The sequence below is a fragment of the Canis lupus genome, chromosome 17 (genome assembly GCF_048164855.1).
Source record: "Canis lupus baileyi chromosome 17, mCanLup2.hap1, whole genome shotgun sequence".
NCBI lineage: Eukaryota > Metazoa > Chordata > Mammalia > Carnivora > Canidae > Canis > Canis lupus.
This window is the reverse complement of record NC_132854.1, coordinates 34,729,818-34,756,605: the sequence shown is the minus strand read 5'-3', so window position 1 is coordinate 34,756,605 and position 26,788 is coordinate 34,729,818. Positions and strand designations below refer to the sequence as shown.

The 26,788-nt window shown below is 39.9% G+C and overlaps 1 long non-coding RNA gene across 1 annotated transcript in view; it reads right to left on the bottom strand.

The window, feature by feature from the left end:
* Positions 1–20,309: 20,309 nt before the first annotated feature.
* Positions 20,310–26,788, bottom strand: part of LOC140608379 (uncharacterized) — an 88,873-nt gene continuing 82,394 nt past the window's right edge. Inside the window, exons 2-3 of the long non-coding RNA XR_012010394.1 lie at positions 23,120–23,243; positions 20,310–23,000 (exon numbers count right to left, since the gene is read on the bottom strand). This is a non-coding gene — a long non-coding RNA (uncharacterized lncRNA). The remainder of the gene's footprint in view (positions 23,001–23,119; positions 23,244–26,788) is intronic.

Below are 26,788 nucleotides of genomic sequence, written 5' to 3'. Positions count from 1 at the left end.
CAAAGCTTTTTCAAAATGTTGCTCAGGTATTGCAATAATTTCTGATCACCCAAGCCTGGAAGACAAATAATTAGAGCTGCCAGAGCATTCTGATGAGTGATGTCAGCATCTCCAAGTGACCTTCCCTCCACTAATTAATTTTCATCTTAAGAAAAGAGACCCTGTTGTTGCACATTATTAATTGAGTTCACTAAAAGATGCGCCTGATTAATTTTTGTTGATAATACTTGTCATTCTAGGCAGCGGCTGTAATCATTCTATTGGGTTTTATTTTTTTAAGTTGATCTAAGTCCTTTGCAATGTGACTGATATATCTGATACAAAATATCATGCATAAGGGCATATCCTATAATGTGTCTGGGCTATTTTTCATTGCAGTTGTTTGCCAAGGTAAAATGAAATGTCAGTGGAGTTTTCGGAGCTGTTGGAAACTGTAACTCTGGTTTGCCCTGGGAGCTTAGTGAGGCCACTAATTCTCAAGTGCCCAAAAAAGATCACTACACCCAACTTGCAGCCTCTTCTCAGGTTTTATGGTAAAATATCCCTTCACCAGAGAAAAACGCTGAGATCGTCTTCAAGAACTCTTCATTGCGTTTCTGTTATTATCAAAAAGATTTCCTGCAACTTCCTTTGTCCTCGAGTGGGAGAGATAGCCCGCTAAGTCCTTCTAGCCTTCTGACCCTGTGTGAGTGGCACAAACTAAGCTCAGAACTTGGATGATTGCCCTATTCATTCATAAAATATTAGGATTAGAAAAAAATAGAGAGAGAGCTATATTAAAGTATTTATTTCATTAACCTAAAATTAAACAGGAAATTCACTCACACACCTAATGAATGTAAGCTGTAGTCTAATATGGGAACATTCGCATGTCATTGAATTTCAGGACCCTTATTAAAACCATAGTGTGTTTTCAGCGGAACTTTCTAAGTTTAGAGTTAATTTCTTGGAAAAATATTGTGTTTCAGCTTCTAAGTGAAAACATTTCATTTGTATTGGGAAAACAAACTCACAAAGCTTCTCAGATTGTAAAGGGGTCCTGCTAAGCGAATTTTGATGACTTAGTCTAAAGTGAACAAAAAATTCTGTGGATATATATGCTCAACGATTAAGAGAAAAATGCTTACTGAAATGTCTTTTGTTTTGCTGAATCTAAAATTTTGTAGAGGATCCTGAGCCTTTTTGAAACAGGGAGGGTTAGGTTTTATTATCCATGCTATATGCCACTTGCCTAGAAGTTTAAAGAAATTCATAAACATAGTACAGAAGGAAAACACAACTCTGTGTCTTAAGTCTCTTTTGAGGTAGCCTTTTCTACTGTGGTAAGCCTGTTTCTCTGTTTTATTTTCCATTGAGTAAATGCAAGGTGGCCCGAAGCTACCCAAAATCTAATACCAGATAAAGTTGCCCAATTGCTCACCAAATTCACACCACTCCATGAGCAGTCCTTAGTGGAGGGAAATGTGGCACTGATTCTCCAGTAGTAGAGTTCAGGCTTATGGTTATCCATCAGTAAAATCTAAATATCCATCAAGAATCAGGCATTTTGTATATTCTTAAGTCTGGATGACCTAAAGCTGTGAGATTCTTCACCTTGTCATCCCTGAGGAAACAGAAATAGAAAACCCTAAAATTTGGGGATAAAGGAAATTCTTTTGTGAGCTGAAAGATGGAGTCACAATGTAAAAAAAAAGAAGAAAAGCAGCATATATAGATAACCAAACCTGATGTTTCATAAGATCTTCTATTGTCACAGTATTTTAAAACAGAAAACAACTTTAGACCTCATCTGTCCAACCCCAACATTTCACATATAAAGAAACTGATTCCCAGAATTTTGATTCATTTGAATAACAAAGGGTATAATCCTTTGGATTTAGGAAAGCAGTAGAAAGAACAATGATAAACACCTATTTGTATTTAGTTAAAACATCTTTGTTTAAAATCATGAGCAGTGCATATTTCTCAGAAAATAATACTCAGTTGTTACAGAGAATTGCTGAAGTATCTTTGTGGATCACAACATATGTATTTATCGGTGTTGATATCTCTTTTACGCTATGGTACTAAGGGGTCATATGTGTCTATTCTGCTGTACCTATTGAAGTTACTGCCTAGGAAGTTATTAAATAGATCAGAGGGGAGGGAGCTGAAGGGGAAGAAAAAGGCAAGAGGAAAGGAAAATTAAGTGGGGGGAGAAGTGCATGGTCATTTGGTCCCATTTTAATTTTTTTCTCATTATTCTTCCGAATTTTAGCTCGCAAACCCAGAAAAGATTGCCTCCGTCTGATAGTTTGTGGGTAAGAGGAATGTCTTTCTATCATGAAATTAAGTCCAAATATTAAACAAGTAGAAACAAACAGAAAAAAAAACTGGGAAGGTTTTATGTTATAATATTCCTCATAAATTCACTTTGTGTAACTTCTATAAAGCGGAGTCTTACTGACAGCCAGGCACATCTCAAGAATTGATCATGTATCTCTAAGACAATGTAAATGACACATGTTATGGTATGATTTTTATCAGTGGGGAAAAAAACTAAGTTGTTTTCTTTTTAATTTGAAGAAAGCATAATGATCTTGAGGGAGCAAACTCTTGGACTTCAAGGGAAGGAAAGACAAATAAGTTCCTGGATATCTTCCCGAGGACAATGAAGACGAAAATGGAGTATTATTGCTCTGAATCTAGGTCAGTTTAACTGAAAGAATGCCGAGCCTTAGGAGGGGTCCTTCTTTTGAGTGATGTGATTTAAATCAATATGGAGAGATCATCTCTGGCTAATATATCTGACATTAATTTTCTAATCAGATTTCACCTATAGTCTGTCAGCATTCCTTTCAGAAATCATCAATATTTTCTGTGGATGAATACATCATAATCTTTTTACTTTCTCTTGTGACTTTATTCCGGTTTTAATAATATTGCATTTTCATAATTATATTTAACCAACTCAGAAATTGAAAAAAGAGGCTCTCCGAACTTGGATTCTGACTTTTAGCTATGTCATCACTCTTGATAGTAAGTGAATTCTTTGATTTTGTACAAAGAACACTTATTGATGTCATTGAATAGTGTTTGGTCCTAAGATGTATACCTATCTCAGCTAATTAACTTTAATTTTCACTACAATTTTTATTGACTGAGTTGTCCTCAAGCTAATGAATATTTTCCCAATGATTGAATGAATTTGATACATAGTCACAGTACATGTGAACATGACATCTCCAGACACCTGAAGGCATTCACATCTCTACACAAGGTGAAAAATATGCAAGCAGTGGGGCTCAGGGGATTGTGTTTAAGATCTGGGCTTAGATTAATTTTGAGAGTCAGTATGGCCAAAAACCAAAAATTACTCTGAGATTTGGAGTCAAACAACCTTTGGTTGGCATCTTCTTTCTCAGAGAGTCACTCAAACTCCAGACCCAATTTCTGTATCAATATAATATAAATACATTTTACATTTCTCTCACAGGATTGAGAGGAAATAACCAAAATAATGAATGTGAAAGCATCTAACCCAGTGTCTGACACACTGTAGAGCTTAATAAAAGTTTTTTTTACATCCAATCTAGTTTTGTTAGTTTACTTTATTTAAGGAAAGATTTTGCACCCCAACTTTCTTAACTTTGTTCTTCACACTGCTTTTCCCTCTCAAGTGAAAACAAAGAAATTGAATTCTCTGGAATCATACCAGAGCCCAACAAAGTGAGCCTACTGGTTAACCTAAGAAGTGCAGCTTCTTCTTTTTTTTTTTTTTTTTTTTTTAATTGGAGTTCAATTTGCCAACATATAGCATAACACCTAGTGCTCATCCCATCAAGTGCCCCCCTCAATGCCCGTCACCCAGTCACCCCAACCCCCTGCCCACCTCCTTTTCCACTACCCCTTGTTCATTTCTCAGAATTAGGAGTCTCTCATGTTCTCTCACCCTCTCTGATATTTCCCACTCTTTTTCTCTCCTTTCCCCTTTATTCCTTTCACTATTTTTATATTCCCCGAATGAACGAGACCATATAATGTTTGTCCTTCTCCGATTAACTTACTTCACTCAGCGTAATACCCTCCAGTTCCATCCACGTTGAAGCAAATGGTGGGTATTCGTCGTTTCTAATGGCTGAGGAATATTCCATTGTATACATAGACCACAGCTTCTTTATCCATCATCTTTGGATGGACACCGAGGCTCCTTCCACAGTGTGGCTATTGTGGACATTGCTGCTAGAAACATTGGGGTGCAAGTGTCCTGCCATTTCACTGCATCTGTATCTTTGGGGTAAATCCCCAGCAGTGCAATTGCTGGGTCGTAGGGTACTTCTATTTTTAACTCTTTGAGGAACTTCCACACAGTTTTCCAGAGTGGCTTGCCATTAGGGAAATACAAATCAAAACCACAATGAGATACCACCTCACACTAGTGAGAATGGGGAAAATTTGTAACAAGACAGGAAACAACAAACGTTAGAGAGGATGTGGAGAAAGGGAATCCTCTTACACTGTTGGTGGGAATGTGAACTGGTACAGAAGTGCAGCTTCGGGACGCCTGGGTGGCTCAGCGGTTGAGTGTCTGTCTTCTGCTCAGGTCGTGATCCCCAAGTCCCAGGGATGGGGTCCCACATCAGGCTCCCTGCATGGGGCCTGCTTCTTTCTCTGCCTATGTCTCTGCCTTTCTCTCTGTGTGTGTGTGACTCTCACGAATAAATAAATAAAATCTTTTTTTAAAAAAAGTGCAGCTTCTAATACTGATTAGTGTTGCATGATGGTGGTAGGATCCCAGAGATGCGGGGCAAAGTTCAAAACCCTTACTCAAAAAAAAAAAAAAAAAACCTTACTCAGGGTCAAATTTGTTAGAGTTTGAAGTCATATATCAAGAAATATTTCATGTTCAACAAATATAGGGAAGGTTGTTCAGAGCTTTTGAAATGCCAAGAGGATAGGGAAAGAAAAGCCACTGGCAGAGAAATGTAAAGTAACAATTTGACTGTTTTTTCAACCTGATTTGGAAAAAGAGTTTTAAAGCTTAAAAGGTTGGCAAGGATCATGATGATCTATGGTAGTTTAACTTCTTAAATGGGATTTCACAGACCTTACTAAATTTTGACAAATCTCACATCATTTGATTTTTTAAAAAGTGTGTTTGACCCAAGGTTTTTTAAATATCTTTATATTTGACCTAGAAGGCCCCTTCAGCTTAGCCTCTCTTAAAGATACTTTTGACAGAAAGTTAGCTTTGGCTAGTAGCCACACCACCATAAGTTTTGACCTTGAGTGTGCTCCAATTTCTGGTAGTATTTGAATAAGTGACTTTTAGGTGAAAGTAAGAGGTCAGGAAATAAAGTACCTGAATTATCAGGATTGATTTTTATTATTTATTTTTTGTTAATTGCCTGTGCACTACCCCTTCCCCTCCGATTTAATACTTTCTGAAAATTTCCTTCAGTTGTAGGTCATTAACAGTAATTTTAATGTAGGTCATGTCCTATTATAACAAATTCCAAAGACTTGTCTGGACAAAGTGATAGAGTGGAAAGAGCTTTGGGCTTGGAATAAGAATGCCTGCATTCCCTTCCTGGTTCTGCCACTAACTAGTTGAATGAACTATCTTTGACTTGGATGAGATGAGATGATGACAATCAGCTCTCCAATCTCACAGGGTCTTTATAAGGGTTGAAATAAGTTCTTGCCTATGAAAGCATATAGAATGCTGTAAAATATTGCACACATAAATCATTACACTAATTAAATTATGCATTTGATTTATGTTCTTGAAAATTTGAGGATCAAATATTGTTTCAATAAATGACTCTTGGAAATAATTTCATCTTAAATATATAACTAAAAAATATTTGTATTCATGGAATTTAGGCTATAAAATTCAAGGCCAATTCCTAAAATAATTAAATTCTATAAAACTAACCCTGTATAATAGTAAGAGCCTCCTTATAGGTCATGCTGCTTCTATCCTTGTCCACTTAGAGTCTATTTTCAACATCTGCCCGAATGATCCTTTCATTATAATAAGTCAGATCATTTCACTCCTCTATGCAAATCTGTCTGATGACTCCCCCGTCACTCAGATTAAAAGCTAAAGTGCTTACAAAGGCCAAAAGGACTTAATATGATTGGGTCCACTGTTAACTCTCTGACCTTATCTGTTACTGAGTTCTCCAGTTCCACATTCCCTCCTTGGGATTTCCGTGTTGTCTGTTCTCTCCACCTGGAACATTTTTCTGCCTGATGTGGCTAACTCACTGTTGGCATTCAGGTCTGTTCAAATGTCATCTTCCCAATTAGACCTACCCTGACCATTCTATTTAAAACTGTACCTCTTCTCCTCATACTCAATACACTTACTTTGTTCTAATTTTTCCTTTTTTCTATGACACAAATCACTTTCTAACATACTACATAATTTGCATATTTATCATGTTTATTGTTTGCCTCCAGCCACCATAATGTAAACTCAACTAGGAAAAGGATTTCATTTGTTTTGTTCAGTGATAATAACCCACGGACTTCAAACCGTGCCTAGGTGATTCGGTAAGTGCTCAAAATAGTACTCATTGAAAGAATGAATGATATAATGATGATACCACATAAAACTTTGTTATTAGGTATGTTAACTTCTCTGGCCCATTCTTGTGATTGACTATCGCCATTTACAGGATATATGCAAACCAAAAAAAGGTGAGAAATGTGACTATAAAAAGAGAATGAAACTATCCAGCTCTTCTAGACACAGAATCCATGACCTTGGAATCTCTTTATACGCTTTTGAACCAATGATCTTAGCAGGATTTTCTTTGTCCTAAGTCTATAGAACATGACAACATTAATCTCTTAGTAAATTTGCATAAAATTTGCAAATATAATTTCATGATCTGTAAAACCAAAATCAAAGTATAATATAGCAATTTCATTGACTTAATCTTCCAGGATCCTATCAAGAAAGTAATCAGATTTTCTTATCATTATTTATTCTTTTTAAATACTCACTACTCATCATTCTGCTATTATTATCTAGAAGTTGATTAGTAATTTTCCCCGTTCATATTTATTTCAACGTGCTAGTTGAAATTAAACTAATTGTATCTAGCACCTAGAATTACTTGACTTTTTCATCTTTTAAACCCACAAGACGTTGCTTTTTAATTTATATTTAGAAATCTATAGTTTCATACTGATTCCTTAAAATCCAATCTGTATTGGCTCAATAGTTCCACTTCTTGGGCATTTTCTACAGATGGGAGAGTTAGTATCTATAGTTAGAGCTGTGTCATACCTCCCTTCATTAACACTGTGATTTCAGTGGTGGCAATGGTGGGCTTTGGTTTACTGCTCCTAGAGTGTCAGTCTTCCTTTCCAATTCACTACTATATATCAAAATCTTGGTTCTGTCCCCAAATTTCCAATATGAAACCAGAGCATTCAGTCTGAGCAGATCATTATACATACTGATGAGAATGGAACCAAAGAACCAGAGACCGTCTTATCAACAAGATCGTGATCCATACCATTAGCAACATTGGACCTCTTAATACCATACAAGAATATGAAACCCATTTGTGCATTGTGCCATGAAAGTTATAATTTATTAATTCAATCACTTAGTAGTTTATTTTTAAATACTCTAGCTTTTTTCTGAAGGGATGGGGAGGGTGGATGGCTGAGCAACAAGGGCACCAAAGGGTTACTAAACATTTCCTAAGGATTTTCATTTTTCTTACTTGTAATCTAAAACTTGAAATTTCTCCCATTTCTCTTTTGTCTTCACTAACTGTGACTCCCTCAAATGTAGTGCACTCTCTTTGGTTTTTAGGGGAATTGAAATATTTATCAAAATTGAAATGAAAGATAAACCTAAATCTAACTTGCTAGATGGCAACTATATGTCATATGTGAAAAAAAAACTGAAGTATCAAACCTCCTTAGTCTGTTTGTGTAAACAGACCTTTAAAGATTAAAAAAAAAAAACACACACAGATTCCCTAGTGTTTCTTTTTTCTTTTTTCCTGTGTATAACCCTAGTTGTCTTCTAAAGCTTCAAAATGATTATACAATATCATTCCATAAATTTGTTTCCTAAAATTTCTCCATTCCCTTCATTAGTCTTTAAAGTTTCATTATTTGCTTCCTTACCAGAATATATTTCTCTAGAAACATTATATGGATATTATCCAGGTGTGCTAACTCCAGGGTCTTGGCTATTGTCCAGCTTGAACAATTAGTTAAAATTCTCTTTTAGTTTTAACCAGATGTTATAGTCCTCATTTCCTGACCTAAAAGGCTCTTTCAAAATATGAAGAACTCTTAAATACTTGTCCCATTCTCTTTCTGAGCTAGCTGCACCTTAGTGCTAACTTAATATGGTCTGATACGCAGTATATACATATAATTAGTGAGGTTTATACCACATTTGGAATAAATCAGGCTTTAAAAATACTTTAAATATGAGAAGGCAAGCATTAATTAACAAGAACTTACAAATTATATATTTTTACTTTAAATCTCCTTTTGCCATGGTTTTTAGTTGACATCTTAATTGCTAAAGAAAGCAGTATATTTCTAAATTCCAGGTAGTTTCATCTATTCCATGAGACTGATGTAATCCTCCTGATGATAATGTCTCCTAGCCATTTTGCATCTTGTCCAGGACCCAGTCAATACTGTTATACTGTAAGTTCCCAATTTATATTTACTAACTTGTAGTACGACGAATGGTGGTTATATGTTTTCATATTTGAAGAACCTTGAAAAGCCACCAGCACAGTTGAATTATTTTTTTAGCCCTAATAAACAATATTAGTCATCCATGATCACAACCATTTGATCTATTTTCCCTCTTAGTCTTTTATTTCCTGTATTTAGTTAACTCCTTACAGACCCTAGGGGACCCAAATTAATGCAACTGTGCTGGCTTGTCATTGGTCACTGAAATTACCAAAAGGGAAGCTGCCAGAAGCCAGAGACAGTTGATGGGCTGAGGAAGATCCTCTAAATTCTCAGGTCTGAACAGCCAGGAAAAAGGGTGCTGAGTTGGATGGAGGAAAGAGAGTAAAAGAAACATTTTTAAAGTCCAATCAAGGACGCCTGGGTCGCTCAGTGATTGAGTGTCTGCCTTCAGCTCAGGTCATGATCCCAGGGTCCTGGGATCAAGTCCCGCATCAGGATCCCCACAGGGAGCCTGCTTCTCCCTCTGCCTGTGTCTCTGCCTCTCTCTGTGTGTCTCTCATGAATAAATAAATAAAATCTTAAAAAAAAAAAAAGGTCCAATCAACTGATTTGGAGAAAAATCCTAAAGATGTGTGGTGTGTGCAATAAGCATCTGAGAGAAAATACTGGCCGGAAGCTATGCTTAGCCATCCTTGTTTCTTACCTCTAGCAAATATTGAAACCAAATGCTTAGGTCTTTTAAATACAGCCCTTAGGTTCGTGGTGTTCTGCGTTTAGATAAAAAGTGAGTTCAATATTTCTTTATTAATTTTAATGGTATAACAAGAATGGTGTATCATTTTGACATAAAGAGTTCAAAGTTACTATGCAAGCACTCTTCCATTAATCTTTTAAATATATTTGCTGGGTGAGCAGCCAACATCATCCTGCCTAAACAGATAAGAAAACAGAGAGCTGGTGATAAGGTGACTTGTTTAAAGCTTTGCAACAAATCAGGGAAAGAGCCGGAGCTCAAGTTCCCACCCCTGCCCTGGGCCGCGTGCGCCTCTACTGCCCAGGCTCTGGAGAAGAGCAATAAGCTGATGCTTGGGAGCTGCAAATCACTTGATAAAAGAACCCCATTCTGATCGTTTCTCGAATGTTCAGCAGAGAACTCCACAAGTGAAATGTCTGCAGAGTTCAGAAGAGAATTCCACAAGAAATGTTTTTTGTCATACTATCAGTATTTTGAGTTGTATCCCTCGTGTGGCGTCAGCTCTTAATAATCCAGAGAATAATTATCCATTTGTGGCTCATCAAGGCCCCTTTCTTCTCCCTGCTTCCTGCCTTTGGGCCATTTCACTGCTCATTAATATTTGCATCAGAGGCTAGATCGGCTGCTTCGCTATGCTGGTGAGTCTAGTGAGAGGTTTGGTGGGCAAAGGGAGAGAAACCATGGAATTTTGTGTAAGACTTAGTGATTCTCTTAAGGTGTAATCCAGCCATACTAGACCAGGTGGTTGAACTCAGTAACAAATGATACCGTCGTTCATTTGTCAGGGGAAGGTCCACTCCTTTTTGTCTTCGACTCTGCACATCTACTTTTCTCTAATTCTATACCTGATGCTTATTATCACAGATAATTGAAATCTGACAAAAGACACAATCATCTGTGTGATGGATTTTGGCAATATTCACGTCTTTAAACTCTGCATTTCCCACCCCTCGTAAAGAAACCTCCATAAATACAGCTTACATGTATTAAGGAATAAATGAAAGGTGTGCTTGTTCCGTGTTCTCTGCGGGTTGGTAGATAAAATATAGCAATCAGCACCCTGCCACCACTCCCCCCTCAAGGATTCTCTGTGCTTAAAGAGCCAATGCTGGTGGTGGCAGATTAGTAAGGAGTCGTGATTGCCTCATGAATCAGGGTGAAGCTTCTCACAGGTGCCCATTGGTTTGATCTTCCTGGCCACTCTGGGAGGTTGTATATCTTTTGTGATTATCACTCACAAGGATATCCTTGAAGGAAAATAAGGCCGCCTCACCAGACCACAACCAAATGAGACAAACAAAAAGCAGAGATAGTAGAAGAGGACAACAGAGAGGATTCTCTGAGAGTCTACGCAAATAAAATGGAGTGTGTTGGTGAACTCCCTCGGCTGCCACTCAAAGCCCTATTCCTCGAGCTGTGCTGACCGCATCAAAACAATGCTGCTGCATAAGCAAGGGAATAAACAAAGCAAAGACCCATTAGCTCTGTTTCCATTAGACACGCAGAGGGCAAGAAAAAAAAAATCAATAACAGGCAAACAGAAGATAAAATTGATAGGAAAGAAATGTTAATTTTAGAGCTTTAAAACGAGGGATTGCAAACAATGGCATGCAATAAAACCTGAAAAACTATTTTTAAAACTTTCAAAAATCATTTACATGGGGAAAAAGAATTCTAGCAGGAACATATACAGCATATTAAACGTTAGTGCATTTTTAATGACTTGTCTTAAACAAATTATGCATGAGATAGATTACACATCCCTCACCCACTTAACAAAAAGGCATACGCAGGAACAAAAAACAAAACCAGGTGGCTTTTAAAAAGAAATTAAGTGTATACTTGGTGACTGATTGGGAGAAATGCCAAGTGATGTGAAGGACCTCATAGAATAGAGTTCTCTTGAAAGAAGTTAGATTGATGGGCTTTTCAGCCCAGACTGTAGGCAGAACAGTACAAACGACAGCAGTCTCCACTTTTGGACTCATCCTGTAAATGCCCTCAGCAGGCAGGGTAGGGGAGCAAAGGGAAGAGCGACTCTGGAATAAAAAGTCTGAGATTTCAGTCCAAGCACCCCCTACTCGTTAACTGTGTACACTTGGACAAGTACTTCGCCTGCCCTGCTTTTCTTCATTTGCAAGATGCAGACAACAATAATGCTGCCTTAGCTTCCTAAGTTGGAGTGAGACCCCAGCCTTGGTGTTTTTAAAGACCCTTATTGGTATGGTTCAAAACCATTGGTCGAGAGCACTGGTTCTCAAACTTGAGGGTGCGTCTGATTCTCCTGGAAGAGTTTGTCCAAACCCCAACAGCTGATCTCTGCCTGTAGAGTTTGTGATTCACTAGATCTGGGATAGAGGAGAAGAATTTGTATTTCTTTTCTTTTCTTTTCTTTTCTAAGATTTTATTTATTTATTCATGAGAGACACACAGAGAGAGACAGAGACAGAGAGAGAGACAGAGACACAGGCAGAGGAAGAAGCAGGCTCCATGCAGGGAGCCCTACGTGGGACTCAATCCTAGGTCCCCAGGATCACACCCTGGGCTGAAGGTGGTGCTAAACCGCTGAACCACCCAGGCTGCCCAAGAATTTGTATTTCTAACAGATAACCAGGTAATTCTGATGCAGCTGGTATGGGGGTCACACTTGAGAACTTCCATCAAGCCTAGTGATCTTGTGGTCCACAGACCAACTGGGTCAGCAGCACCCCAGAGCATATTAGTCCTAGAAGCCCGCTGAGACTTTGGTGGCAATGCTGGGCCATCCTGATAAACCAGATCTGGCATTTCATAAGATCACCAGGTAATTTGTATGCCTAGTAAAGTTTGAGAAGCTCTGCTCTAGAGCATCTTCAAAGGTGATAGATCCAATGAAAGACTGTGCCATAGGGTGCCATAGAGTGCTTTAAGAAGAGCCCTGCAATCGAAACAACAAAAATCCAGGTTCTTGGCTTTGGCATTTCCCTCTCCCTCCTCCAAGAAGTCCTGATTGTGAAACTGACAGCATACACCACTTGGAAACAGCTCTTCTCATCAAACGAGGGGTTTACTCTCACAGCTGTAGGTGCCCGCTGAAAGGTGAGCAATCGCTGCGGTTTCTTTCCACCATTTATGTGAATTTTGTTTCCTTACAGGATGATCTCTTTGGCCCTTCCTTGTTCTCTTTCCCATCATTCCAAGAAGACGTGCCTTGTATTTCCCACGGATATGCTTGTTTCCTATCTGTGAACTTGGTGGGGATATGAATTTTGGTCAGAAGCAAAGCAAGCTGAAAACCCCAAGTGCGTTTCCATTAGGGAGTTCCTTTAGGCTAAAGAGTCAGTGGGTTAAGTGTCAATGATCTAATATCAACCCAGCATCACAACAACCCCTTCATTCAAAGAAGGCTTCCCATTACGTGGAATACAAATCGGAGCGCCAGCTTCACATTTGTGAGATTTATATGACCATTTAGAGAAATTCTTCTTGTAGCTCCTCTGATAACATCACTGGCAATACAAAGCTGAATGGTTCAAATCAGATTTCATCTCTACTATGTAGTGGTTTAGTGTTTGAGGATGAACTTACAGACTATTAAATTTATAAAAACAAAGACAAATATACAACATAAAACAATTCAAGCTCCAAAAGCCTTATATTAGCTTTTGAAAAAGAATAGCTACCAAAAGAAAAAGGCAATGAAGATTAAATCTTTTAAGATTCAATGTGTCTATTCTCCCGTATAAGGCCTAACCTTGCTGGAGACTTAGAATTACGACTTTATTTTAGTCTGCAGCTAAGCAAGGCAGCAGATAGCATTTCAATGATAAGCTTTGCAGTAAAAATCAATGAGAAAATATTCTGATTTTCAGAACTACCCCTCACAAGTGGTATTAATAATGTAACTATTAGGCAATGATATACATATATATATTATATTAACAATGTAAACATAAAAACACACGGGCTTTTTAAGTTCTCATATGTGATTTCCTTCTTAAGGGCCAAGATGTGGTGAAAAGCAACTAAGTAAACCATTAGAATCTAGGAGACGTTTTGGACAGAATTATTTTTCAGCCTTCCAGTCTGTCTTCCTTCTTATCAACTTTAAAAAGAGAAGAGATAGTATCTTTCTCACACAAATAAATCAGAACTCAAAGCACTGTCTCCCTTGCAGGAGAATGCCTATTTTCAAATAGTGCTGCCTTTCTAATAAAACATTTCTGTATATGTCTTTTTTTTTTTTTCTCCTGAAGCTAGTTTGCAGCTGCATTTAGATTTCTCTTAGCTTTAGAGGACTTAAAGAATTCATTTTTCTTCATTGCAAGTGATGGAAATCTTTCTGCTATCCCCTCTTGGGCAAGACTTTATTAACAAATCGCATTGCATAATCCACCACCTACCTGTGGAAAAAACTGTGATTCTTCCAATTGAGCTATGTGTAGAACCAAAGCAGCTCAGTTACCCGATTTGTATTTTACATATTTATCCCTGCATAAAGGGATGATTTATCTAAAAGATACCATATGTATTTGAAATATTCCTATTTGTGCATTACACCAAGGCTTTAGGAGTGATGCACTGGTGTGTCCCCTAGGAAGTCTTCCAGGAGGAATTTAGGAATGTTTGTTGTTTTTTTCTTTTTTAAGATTTTATTTATTTATTCATGAGAGACACAGAGGGAGAGGCAGAGACATAGGCAGAGGGAGAAGCAGGCTCCTCCCAAGGAGCCTGTTGTGGGACTCAATCCCAGGACCCCAGGATCATGACCTGAGCCAAAGGCAGACACTCAACCACTGAACCACCCAGATGCCCTGAATTTAGGAATGTTAAATGTTGTTGAATTTGTGTTGCCCTAACAAACAAAATCTCCTACCTAGGCCACAATTAAAAAAAAAAAAAAAATACAGTAGCCCAAGTGCCTTTTCCCAGACATCTAGAAACAACTGAGGTTCAGAACTGAGTCTACACCCCAACTCAATGGTAATATCTTGAGGGCAGGAACCCCATGTGCTTGCCATCGGTCAGCAGCCCAGGCCTGCAATAGCAGACACTCTGCTTGTTGCTTGGATGGGATGGAAGCACAGAACATCCTCCACTTGTAATAACCACTGGGTATAACCTTCTCCCCGGTCTATAAACCACTTTGTTCTACAAAGGAAAGAGCAGCTTCTTGCTAGTAATGTACAAAATGAACACTGGATGAGACCCTGGTCCACGCAGAAAGAGATTTTGAGCTTTGATTCTCTTGCCTTTTGCTTCTGTTAACGTGGGCTAGGATGTTTAGCTTTTTGAAGGCAGGTTGTTTGTAAACCCCACCAGTCCTCACCCAGAGTTGGGCACATGGTAGTTGTTTGTTAAATTAAGTTGAATTGACTTAGTAAATGTCATTTAGTGTTGTCAAAAATAAATAACATTAATGCACTGCTCTAAATCTTACTCATTAGAATCATCTTTTTTTTTTTTTTTTTTCTGATTTTGCTCATTTATTCATGAGAGACACGGGGCAGAGGGCAGAGACAGAGGCAGAGGGAGAAGCAGGCTCCATGCAGGGAGCCTGACGTGGGACTTGATTCTGGGACTCCAGGATCAAGCCCTGGGCTGAAGGCAGATGCCAAACAGCTGAGCCACCCAGGGATCCCCAGAATCATCCTATTTTAAACCTTCCTTTGAATCATATATTAAGTTTTTGTCTAGGTGCAGATGATACAAACTTCAAAAAGGTAGAAAAGGCCATCCAGTGAGGAGGAGGCCTCCTGCTCTGACCCCCAAGTACTCACCACTCATGGTGGGAGGCAAAAGCTGAAAACTGACCTTTTTAGAAGAAGTATTTGGTGATGCCTGTTGTTTTTAAGTACCACTGGAAAACTCAGGCTTTTCCCTTTGGCACTTTAATCCTTAACTTGTTCTTGGCCTTTCCAGATCTGGAAAATAATTTCTTTTGTAAGATAAATAAAACCTAGTACACCACCTGAAATCTGCACACGGTATTAGTAAGGCTGGCAGTAGCCAGTCGAGAAGCCATCCACCTGAGACCAAATGGCCCCCCCGTGTGCCCCCGTCTGCTGGCCCCAGAGTCACATTGCCAATAGCACCGTGGAGGGCAGCTCTTACCTGTAACAACCACGTGCCACATACGACTCAGCTGTGACCAGAAGTCTTCATCGACAGCTTCCTGCATTTCCAAGGTTATTTCTCAAAGATATTCCGACAGTCAAGCAGTAGTTTTAAGAAAGCTCTGAGTAGTTTGCAGCTCTTTCTCATCCAGCGGGTAGAGATAAACCACTCAGAGTGAGAATAAAGATTGAGGATTAAGATCAACAGAGCACTTATACTACAGCATTTCCTGATGTGTCAAATCTCCTGCTCTTGTTTTCTGTTTGTCTTGCGTTGCTTTGCTTTGCTTTGTTTTGTGAGGTGACATGGATTTTCACCTATATATAGGAGCACAGCAACTTCACTACAGCGCGGAAGAAAGCGTATGTTCTTGTGTACTAAATAAACACAAACGAGAAATGCATTTTGGCCCTCTAGGAAAACAGTAACCTTACTATCGTCCTTTGCAATTTTCCATTATGTGCTGGTGACTTTGGAGACATTCTATAACATCCTTTGATAAGTTGAGCAACCTTTACTCTAAAAGATTTTAAGGAAGGAAGACAGAAAGGAAAAGAGTTAACCCTAAAAAATGCATGTTGGAGACAATGACAAACGTATCCTGTGAAGAATTAAGAAGCATTTCATATTATATCTGCCTCTTTGACGCCGATCCCTAACACCGGCTTCGACCAGCGGTAACTATCATGTAGGCATTCGATGAGCATTCAGTTGTCTTCGGATATTTTTAAAGGACCTGAGATTTCTCAGGTAATACTTCATGCTAAATTTAAATGAGAGAATACTACGAGCAGATCATCTCAGGCACCCTAAGCCTGCAAATCAGTTCTACAACTCAGGGTGCTGTTTTGTTCTCTGAGCAGTTGGCGTAAAGTGATACATAATTTGAACAATCACCTACTAAAACTTGCAAGCACATGCCTAACGCTGATTTTTCCAAAATGCGTGATAACGCATACTGTATATTAGAAGGTAAGACACACAGCCCTTAATGTTCCCCTGAGGATGTCTCTTTTTCTTCTTTCTCTCCAACAGCAGTGATCTTTGCTTCAGGTTTCCTAGCCTAAAAATGTTTTATAAATTATTTCAACTTTGAGAAAGTGAATCAGATTTAATCCAAAAAGGAAAAAGAGAGATAGTAGCATTTACACATTTCTGGAAGCTGGCAGCAAGATAAATCCAATGTGACAAATCTCTGTGGGCTATTAAGTGGATTTTGTTATGGAAAGCACACAGAAGGCATGCCTAATGAGAGTGCAGGGTGCTGGGTTTTGAGAAATGGGCTATTATTTATGAATTCTAGGTGGTATCTAAAAGAAATATATTTAAGGATTTAAACACTCGTCTCTCCAGGCCCTGGACTTGGCTCTAGGCATTACTCAGAACTGAAAATATGGCATGTATGTGATCCTACAGATAACCACACATTTTATAAGATAATCCATAAGTCCTCAAAGCCTTTGGGCTTTTCATTTTACTACACAAGATCCTAATTTGGGATTATCAAGGAGAAAAATCTGTACAATCATGGAAAGAGCTCTATCCTAGGAGTCAGAAATTTGGGATTCAAAATCTGATCCAGATCCCAGTTTCTTTATCTATAAAATAGTATGATAATACCTGCCTTGCCCCTTCATAATTCTTCAGGAGGTTCAATGAGATAACACACTGGGAACAGATTTTGAAGTGTGAGCGCTTTAGACATGTAACATATTAGCATTATTAACACCTGGGAAATCATCATGACCACTCAGGATTTCCTCTGTGTCGAAATCACCTCATGGCCAGAATCTGGATACACAAGCTCCTCCGGCAGCTCGGGAGAATTATCCAATCCAATTTCTTTGCAAAGAAGTCCACAAGAGCAAAGTTGCCAGGAACTAATCACATTAATATAGAAGCTTTACTGTCTTTCACCAGATTGTGTGCAATGTGGGCCCAGATCCTGCTTTGTTCATTTCTGTATCCCAAGCATCCAGCAGAGTTAACTCTCACCAAATACCTGTGAGTAGAGTGAAATGAATGAGATGTCTGCTATGGGCAGAGGACTATGTTAAGCATTTTGACAAATATATGAGTCCGAGTTCAAACAGAGAAGCAGAACCACCAGGAAATACATACATATGAAGGGATTTATTATAGGGCTTTGGCTCTCTCAATTGTGGGAGCTGGTTAAAAGTACATGAAGGCTGTTGCTTTTGTGTTTGATGCTGCAGCCCCAAGTCAGCAGGGCAGGGGGTCAGAAGGAAAAGATGACCATGAAGAGGAGAAACAAGGATAAGATGGAACCACAAGGATAATTAGGATCTGCAAAGGTGGACCAGAACCTGCATCACTACCTCACCCTCTCTGAGACCCCACCTCTAACAATGAGGATGTTCTACAAGTGAAACTTATGTTCTTCATCAGGGAGCTAAACACACACCTGGCTCAGGGGTATGAGCAGCTGAAGGAGGAGATCCAGCAGGCCCAGATGCCTCCCCACACCAACCAGGTGAGCCACCAGATAGGTGACAACATACCTGAGCTGCAGTGGCACCACACGCCCTGTACAGATTTTCCAAGTCCAAGAAATATGGCTGCAGTTTCACTCACACCTTCCAAATGTTACTCCAGATGTCTCTCGTGGTCTTAAACACTGGAGAAGAGAATTCTGGGAAGTAAGTGTTGAGCTTCTGCTAATTGCCTGGTATTTTGTGTATTCGTTGGAATCCTATAGCTCTGCAGAATGATTAATTTCCTTGTTTCATAGATAAAATCTCTAAAATCCCTTATGTAACCCCCTGAGGCTTCAAATGCACCCCCCTCTAGGCGGGTGGTCCCTGGCACTTTTTCTACACTTGTACCTACAGAGCAGCTGGGGCATTAACACACGTCCTCAGCTGGCTTTGAGCATTCCTCAGGGCAACCCTAAGGAAAACTTACAGCGTCTAGAAAGTTTCTTGAAGTTTCCCCATCCTCAACAGCAACAGACAGAGGTGACACTTTTTCACATTATCCCTTCAACATCACTGAAAGAGGTCCAGGGAGGAATGAAATGAGAACCGAGGAGAACATACCTTGGAGAGTGGGAAGAGGTAGGAGAAAGCTGATGGAGACCTCAGCCTGCACCCTTCAACTTCAGCTTTGCTCTGTCACCTCAAATGTTCCCATGTGCGCTTGACAACTATGTAATGAGGAGCCTCCATGTGCCTGAATGGCCTGGCCATGACCGTGTTGTGTTGTCTCGTACCATTCAGAAGACATTTGTTCCCTACCTGCAGGCCGACTGAAAACTTGCTCACATCCCTGAGTAGCACAGTATCATATTGGGGGCATTTGACTATTCCTGGTTACTTAAAAGCATAACTGCTCAAACATCCATTTCCAGTAGTTAGGCCTGTCTTGGGCATAGTTCTCCTGCATCTTCTCAGGCTAGAAGCTCCTGGAAGTCATATTTCATTTCCTCACAGGGTATTTTTAAAGTTTGATTCTGATGTTGAAGACAGAGAAGTCATCTGTGCTTTGGGAAGAGAAATACACGAATCTGAATTTGAGGTTTTGAGGTTCAAGAAAATGTTTATATTTTAGAATATATTTCATAGATTATGTGTACAAATAATGTTATGGAGAGTGTAAGTTTTGAAGTCTTTTAAATATTTAAATATAACCACTAAGAAAATCAACTAAAAGGTAAATCGCATTTTGTATGTCTCTCTTGATTATTAATTGCATGCCTAAGCTGGGTGAGGGATAGAATCAGTTCTATTTCACTTTGGAATTAGCATGTCTTCCTCGTATCCAAGGCAGGCCTTAGGCAAATTGGGAAGTAGAGGAAGTTGAATATTTCAGAGCTCTTCAAACCTGCCTCCTGCCAGAAGGTATTCTAGAACCCATAGGCCAGAAACTTCCCAAACGCAAAATTAATTTCTCCTGTGCCCATTAATTTCTCTCCATCTGTAACACCAAAAATTTAAAAAAAAAAGGATTAATACATTTTCGTACCAGAATTAACGATGACCAGGGCTGATAACACAATTCCCTTTAACAGAGACCTTCAAAATCTTTAAAAGTGACTGATAGAGAGTTTTCAAAATTTTCCAGAGGGCAAATGAGGAAGATATTTTGTTAAAGGGGTCAAGGAAAGTCAGTCTCAGCCAAAAAGGGAATTTGCATTTTTAATTAAAGAAAGATGGAAATTATACAGAAAAACATTGTGGTCGTAAAGTAAATAAAAAGCAGCTCATGGCAAAATGCACTTTTATGTCATCCTCCTTTAGGTAGAACATTATTTCCACGCAGTAATATATTTTTAGGAGAGTAGAAATCACCTTTTCCATCTCTCTTCCTATTTCACATTAGCTTTTTTTCCAAGGTCGTTAAAATGAAAGAATGACAGTAGACTTTCTTATCAACAGCTTGTTTCAACAGATACAATACATGGGTTGGGGATCGAAAAGAGCATGAGAAGCATTTCTGCCAACATTGTAGAAAATATTGAACATCTGCTATATCTGGGATCCTGGGAGTTGTAATTATAATTTTTTGAAATCTGTACACAAGAGTTATAAATATTAGAACTGTAGCCTGTGAAAGCCATGAAATATTTAACTTGTTTGGCAGGCTTAAGCAAAACTCATAAACTTAATTTAAGCAAGCCAAACACTATAGTTTCACCAATTTTACATCTTTCATGTCATTAGTTAGATAAATTAAAGCAAACTATAAAACAGCCTAGAGACTGCCGACTGGGAAGTCCTAAGGGTAGACCCCTTCCCCCCACCCCCCACCCCCCCAAAAAGTGCGTTTGGAGAGCTCACTCGTGTTGCTGGTTTACCTTTCCCAGTTATCCACACTTATCAAAGACTCTGGTTTGCTTGCAGACGGAGAGATTCGCTGTTAAGAAATGGCTTCGGGGTAAGTAAAGAGAAAAGCAGACGTCAGGCATTTTAAGTAGGTTCACAGCCACAAAAAAGAACCAAAGGCCACTGGTGATTTCCGCAAGCTGTAGGTTCAATCCGTCAAAAACCCATACGCCACCCGCCACCCGGGGTGAAAGCCTTTCAAACCTGCAAACAAAGCCCTGGTAAGTAGCTGGTGCTGCTGCAGAGAGGCTGAGGGGCTGAGAGGAACCAGGGTGCCCTCTTGTAGCTCTGCGGCCCAGCCACAAAGGGCAGATGGGCTGGAACATTCTGCTATGTCCACCTCACACGAGCATTTGAGATCGAACACATGTCAGTGATAACCCCGCCGACTCCACTGCCTATTTTTAAGTTAGAAGTCCTATTCGGTTAGCTCCAACACTTCCTCATGGACATCCCCTCCACCGTCCCCCCCTTATCCCAGGCCCAGTCTGTTCCCCAATAAGAAACTAATGGTAAGAGTCTTCACACTATAGATTCTGAATGAAAATAATCGATGACGCCACCGTTTATTTAATAGCACTTCATTTACAGGGTATCTTTTTGCAGTTGAACCTCAAGGCAACCCTGTTTATGGCTATGAGTAAGCGACTTCTACAAATTTAAAAAACGGCCACAGGAAAGCAGTGACATGGGCCCACGCAGGGCCACATGGTGACAGTCCTGAGCCGAGCCCTGAGGTGTCCTGGGGCTTGGTCCGGCACTCTGGTCACAAGGGAGGCAGCCGATTCACAGAATATCTGCTCGACGGGAGTCTACAGCAGGACCCAGCTAAGGGGCTCCAAGTCCAGAGTCCTGCTGGTGGCGTTTCCAGGCCTCACGGCTTCCCTCCTCCTGGCCCTTCTCTATGCCCTGGTGCTTTTTTAGACTCAGTATCTCTATTAAAACTTCCTACTCCTCTTTCCCTGCCTTGTCTCCCTCTCTTAACCCCTACAAAGGACTGAAACTGGCTGTCAGCTCTGGGGCTTGCCACAGTCATAGCAGCCTTTGTTAACAAGTTAAGAATCTACAGGAATCCCCTCTTTGCTGTCTCTACACTCTGTACATGAGAGCAATCAAATGGATCAGCTGGAAACCCCTAGCTGCGAATGCATAAAAGAGCAAATGAATAGGAAAGTTCAAACGAGATATTTCACTGAAACATCCTGCTGATCCCGTTTCATTCTGCATTTAAGAAAATAATACCCATGCCCAAACAGCCTCTTTCTCCCTGAACTAGAGGGTTGATATCACACAGACTGTCTACACAGGGGAACCAATTCAAGGCAGAACTGAAAGTTCCAATTCAATCCAATCAGCGCATGTCATATGTCTGGGGCCAGTCCAGCGAGCCTCGAATGTAAAAGAGCCAAATGTGCGTTGCCGGTGGCCCACACAGGCAGGAACTGTTGATGCCTCAGGTTCACTTGAATGGGAAGCGAGGTTGAAGGGGTTTTCGGTATCTCCCGTGTGCCAGGTACTGTGCAAGGATTTTTATGTCTGTTTCTTAATTCATGTTCACAATAAGCTTGTGGGATAGATTTTAGTATTGGCTATCCCTCTTTCAAAAAGACATTAAGCCATTTCCTTAAGATTAAAAAGTCAGTTAAGTGGAAGGTATAAATATTGTATGCAAATCTGAAGCAAATGGAAATTCTGGGGAGATCTACAGTCCACTCACCCTTGAGAATTGTGGGCTTCCCGGCCTGTCTTGACTCAGGAACCAAGATGGCAAGGAAGAAGCTAATTAGGCTCTCCTTGTTGTTCTCACATTCTTGGGACAGCTGTGGAGATGCTCAAAACAACCGAAGTATTAGTTCTAGGGAGTCCCCACGAATTGCTCCTCCAGTTCCTCCCCGCCAGTCCCTGCAAAATAGTCATGGTCCTCCGAGACCATGGAGAACATGGTCCTACGTCCTATGACCAAGTGGTGAGGAACATGACAAAGCAAGGCTGGAGAAACAAGGGGCTTTGTCTTTCTCCTTGTCTTCCTTTCAATCTTCATCATGGATAAAGTTAAAAAAAAAAAAAGAAAGAAAATGATCAGAATAAAGGCTCAAAGACTTTCAAGCATGGTAATTAAAAGACCTAAGTGCCATGATTTGACATTACATTTTCTTTTACAAAGAATAATATAGTGGAAATTCCAACAGCTTCGTGGAGCCGTTCAACTCAGTTCCCACTTGTAGTTGAAAGCTCCATTTCTGCTGCCCTGGTACTGAGTCTTGACCACAGGAGGGCATCATCTCTGATGACACGGACAGGTTCAAGGTCCTGAGGGTCAGGCCCATTGGGTGAGTGTCAGGAGACAGCAGAGCTGGAGCTCCTAGCGAGACCTGCAGGTGTGGGCCGTCCGGTTCCTGGGTGCTGACACCTTTGCCACTTGGATCCTCTGGCTGCACACCAGCAAGGCAGGCTCAGGGAACCTTTCCAGGGCAGCTGTGTGCAAGGGAAAGCTGTTACTCCTCCAAGACTGAACAGTGACAGAAGCAACTCCACCAGGCTCCCTGATCAAGCCGCACCGTCCGGTGGGAACTGCATTTTCCTCGAAGATTGCTGGGCTTGTTTACATGTGTTTTATTCTGAGCTACAGTAATCTGTTCACAAGAGACAGAAATCCTGGTAAATCAATCCTTAAAGCCTGTTGACATTTGTCCACTTGGCAGATCATAAAAGCCCCTTGAAAATCACAGGAGAAAATGTGTAAACCGCTTACCAAATTATATGATGTAAACGCCAAGAGAAGGCGTTCTGCAGGATAAGATCACTGAGTCGTGACTGCCTTCCGAATGTAACTTTATTTTGGTCTTGGGTTATATGTGAGGTGTTGCCAAGATCAACTGAAAGAGAGACAAAGATATATAAATTCAGCCCCAAAGCTGACTTTTAGTTCTCTGTCTTCAAAAAGACTGGAGATTCTTTATGAGATGTAGTTTCGCATAAACAATCTTTGCTAACAAGAGTTTTCCCCCAGTATCAGTTAAATTTTAACTAGTTCCCTGTAAATGTTATGTGAGTGCCAGAAATAATCTTGAGTTTGAAAAGAAAAAAACTAGGACTGGAGAAAGCTTCATGGCATAAATACGCAGAGAAAACAACCCAGAAATGGTTGGTGGCAAGCGGACTGCACGGGGCGAAGAGTTCAAGGTTACTGCCACCACTTTCCCAAGAATGTCTCCAGAGAGATTTCCAGAAGACTCTAAGAGGGATGTAATAGAATGATTATGCACGAAGCGATGATAAGTGCTCGCTGCCCGTATAACGGTGCAGGTAAAAATCTACCATAAGCTGTTATGCCTGAATTGAGGCTTATCCCAGGCTCTTTGAAAAATCAGGTTCACAGTCTGAAACCCTCTTTATATATCAGGGTAATCTCTATAGATTCCATTTCAAATCTTTTGCCTCAGTTGCCTAACAATTAATTACTGTATCTGACTCTTCCTTAGAGACAGTGTTCGTTTCATTACCTCTCTTCACAGTTTCGTACATTGTACTAGATACTCAGCTAGGAGCGAGAGTTCTTCATGAATGCTGCTGGGTATACTTAGGTAAGGAATTCCCTTAATGTTCACACACGCCTGGCATCAACAATAAAGCTGATGGTAGGGAGTAGCTCCCAGGTCTCCAAGGTGACAGGAAGCCCTTCTTGTGTGGAGAGCTCTAGGGACAGGAGAGGCATGACTGCCTCCTGTGAGAAGGGGCTGGGCAGGGTTTCTAGTGTTATCCAGGGATCCCACCTCTTTCTTTAGGTAGAGAGTTATAAATACACTTCCTGACATCCAAGAAGGGTTTGCTAAAGACTTCTAAGACCAATGACTTGGTTCTCCTACAACGCATGTGCAGGCACATATCACACCACCACAGAATCTCACATGGCTGGTGGCCTTCTCCAGGAACTGATTCAACATCCTCCTGAATGCACATATCCCGTCTCCAATGTGTTCATCAAGTCTCATGCAGCCTACACAGATGGACACAGGGAACATCCTGGCCCCAAAGCAGCCCTAACACGGTTGGACAGCTCTAAATCTGCCAAACTGACTTTTCTGAATAACCCTTGGCATTAGTTTTATTTCCTAATAAGGAGATTTTTATTTCCTGATATCCTAAAGAAGAAATGCAATCCCCTCTTCCAAAAATATGAAGCTGCAGTCAGGAGAGAGCGAGTAGTTGTGTGTGACTTTGGGAGCCTTCTCCTCTCCATTCTTTCCAGGCTAGAAGAAAAGACAGTATCCAGGATGCAAGCAGCTGCCCCTGCCTGGGTGCCCTGGTCTGGGGACCCTGTGGCACGGCTTGGTAGTAGCACATCCCTGTGTGTCTCTCTGCAGGTTTCGCACATGTCAATTGTGCTACTTCTACTGATGCAAGAGGTTTTTAAATGTAATCCAAATTATGCGTTCCACTTATCCTCTCTTCATTTCACATGCATTTGGTGGGTGACTATTATATGCCAGTTTCATGTTCTATGCTAAGTTCAGGGGCATCTATGGTGATTAAGATACAACACCTCTCTTCCAGGAGCGGATTGTCTAGAGTAAAACCTCAATGAGTAAACAGGCAAGTGTAATAATGCATCCTTATTGGACAAGAGCTCAGAAAAAAAGGCTCCAATCCTGTAAAGGGGGTCTTGAGGATCTGATGTCAGAGAGAACCAAGCAATAGGCAAGTAAGCGGGCAACAACAGAATGCCTCTCAAGCAAAGGAAATAGCTTTAAAGAAGACCAAAGTGAGGATATATTTCTGGATCCACACACAGCATAAGGTGAGTAGGAACAAATTTGTTAATATCCGCTGCATATAGGACATGTGTATGATGTTGTATCTACATAAGACTATGTGCTCATGTTTAAGGTATACTTGAATATTAAAGATTAAAATAAAATGTGCTCACTTATTGAGTGATGTAAGCACTGAGATATGAAGATGATAAAAGGTTAGTTGTGGCTTTGTGGGACTCATAGTCTGATGGAGGCACTATTTTTTAAAACTTGCATGTTATCCAAAGCAACATGATCAAATAGTAACACTGGTTATTTAGTTAAGTGAAAAGTTTTAAAATTATTTTTGAGTAATTGGGTTGAGAAAATAATCTTATGAGACAGAAACCCAAAATATAATCTTCTACTTGTAACGTTCTTTCTCCTCTTAATCAAAAATAGTAATAGTAATCAAAAATAGTGATCCCTATCCTTGAATGTTAATTGAAAGCCAAAATATATTTTGGTCAGTGATTAGCTCAATGACCGCTCCTTCTGTTGACCATTAAGAGTCTCTACAGAGCTTAAAAGATAAAGAACTGAATGGAGTTGAAGGGAAGACTGATGTGGGTAGAGCGTGGACCTGGCAAGGAATGGACTGTTGTAATAAACTGCCTGTGAGAAAATTCTGAAAAGGAAGGAAATCATCTCTGGCAATTAAATATTTACCAAGAAGGAAAAACTAGTGGACAATAGTCAGGAGGCAAATTTGACCAAAGAGAAATGTTCTGGATTCTACTGAAAACTTCTCCTAGCCCTTATTCAAGGAATATTTTCTGGAAATCTTCTTATTTTATGTATTTTGAGATTTATTTATTTATTTTAGAGGGAGAGAGAAAGAGAGAGTTCGAGCGCATGCACAGTGGGCAGGGGCAGAGGGAGAGAATCTCAAGCAGACTCTGCACTGAGTGCAGAGCCAATGCAGGGTTTGTTCTCATAACACTGAGATCAGGATCTGAGCCAAAATCAATAGTCAGAAAGTTAACTGACTGAGCCACCCAGGTACCCTGAAATCTTATTTTTAATCAAAGTTTCTCAACTTTGGCACAATTTACATTTATGGCTGAATAAGTGTTGTGGGGAATGTTCTGTGCATCGTAGAACATTTAACAGCATCCTTGGCTTCTATCCACTGAAGCCAGGAGCACCCTCCCCACAAAAACACTCCAGTTGTGACAAACAAAAATGTCTCCAAACATTGCCTAATGTCCCATGGAGAGCAAAGCTGACTTGCTTCAAGAACCACTGACTTAAACTAATGGAAGAGAAAGCAGAACATAGTCAAAAGAATTTAATGAGATAATGGAAGGGATCCTTAAGCCAAATATTATTGTAATCCCATTATTTCAGATTGTAAATGTTCCGCAAAATTCCTAAACTGAATAATCTTTAGGGCCTGTTTGACACACATACACATACACAAACACACACACATACACCCAGACACGGAGTGGGTTTTTCCTAACCATCTTTATATTGTGTTAATAGTAAGAAATAAGTTGTGCATTCTGTAATATAAAAATTAAATGGATTTCCAAATCAGCTTCCTGGGGTTTCAGAATAATTTCATGTTGCCATATCAATGTAGGCAAGAAAAAAATGTATCTCATCAAAACTATTCCAGAAGC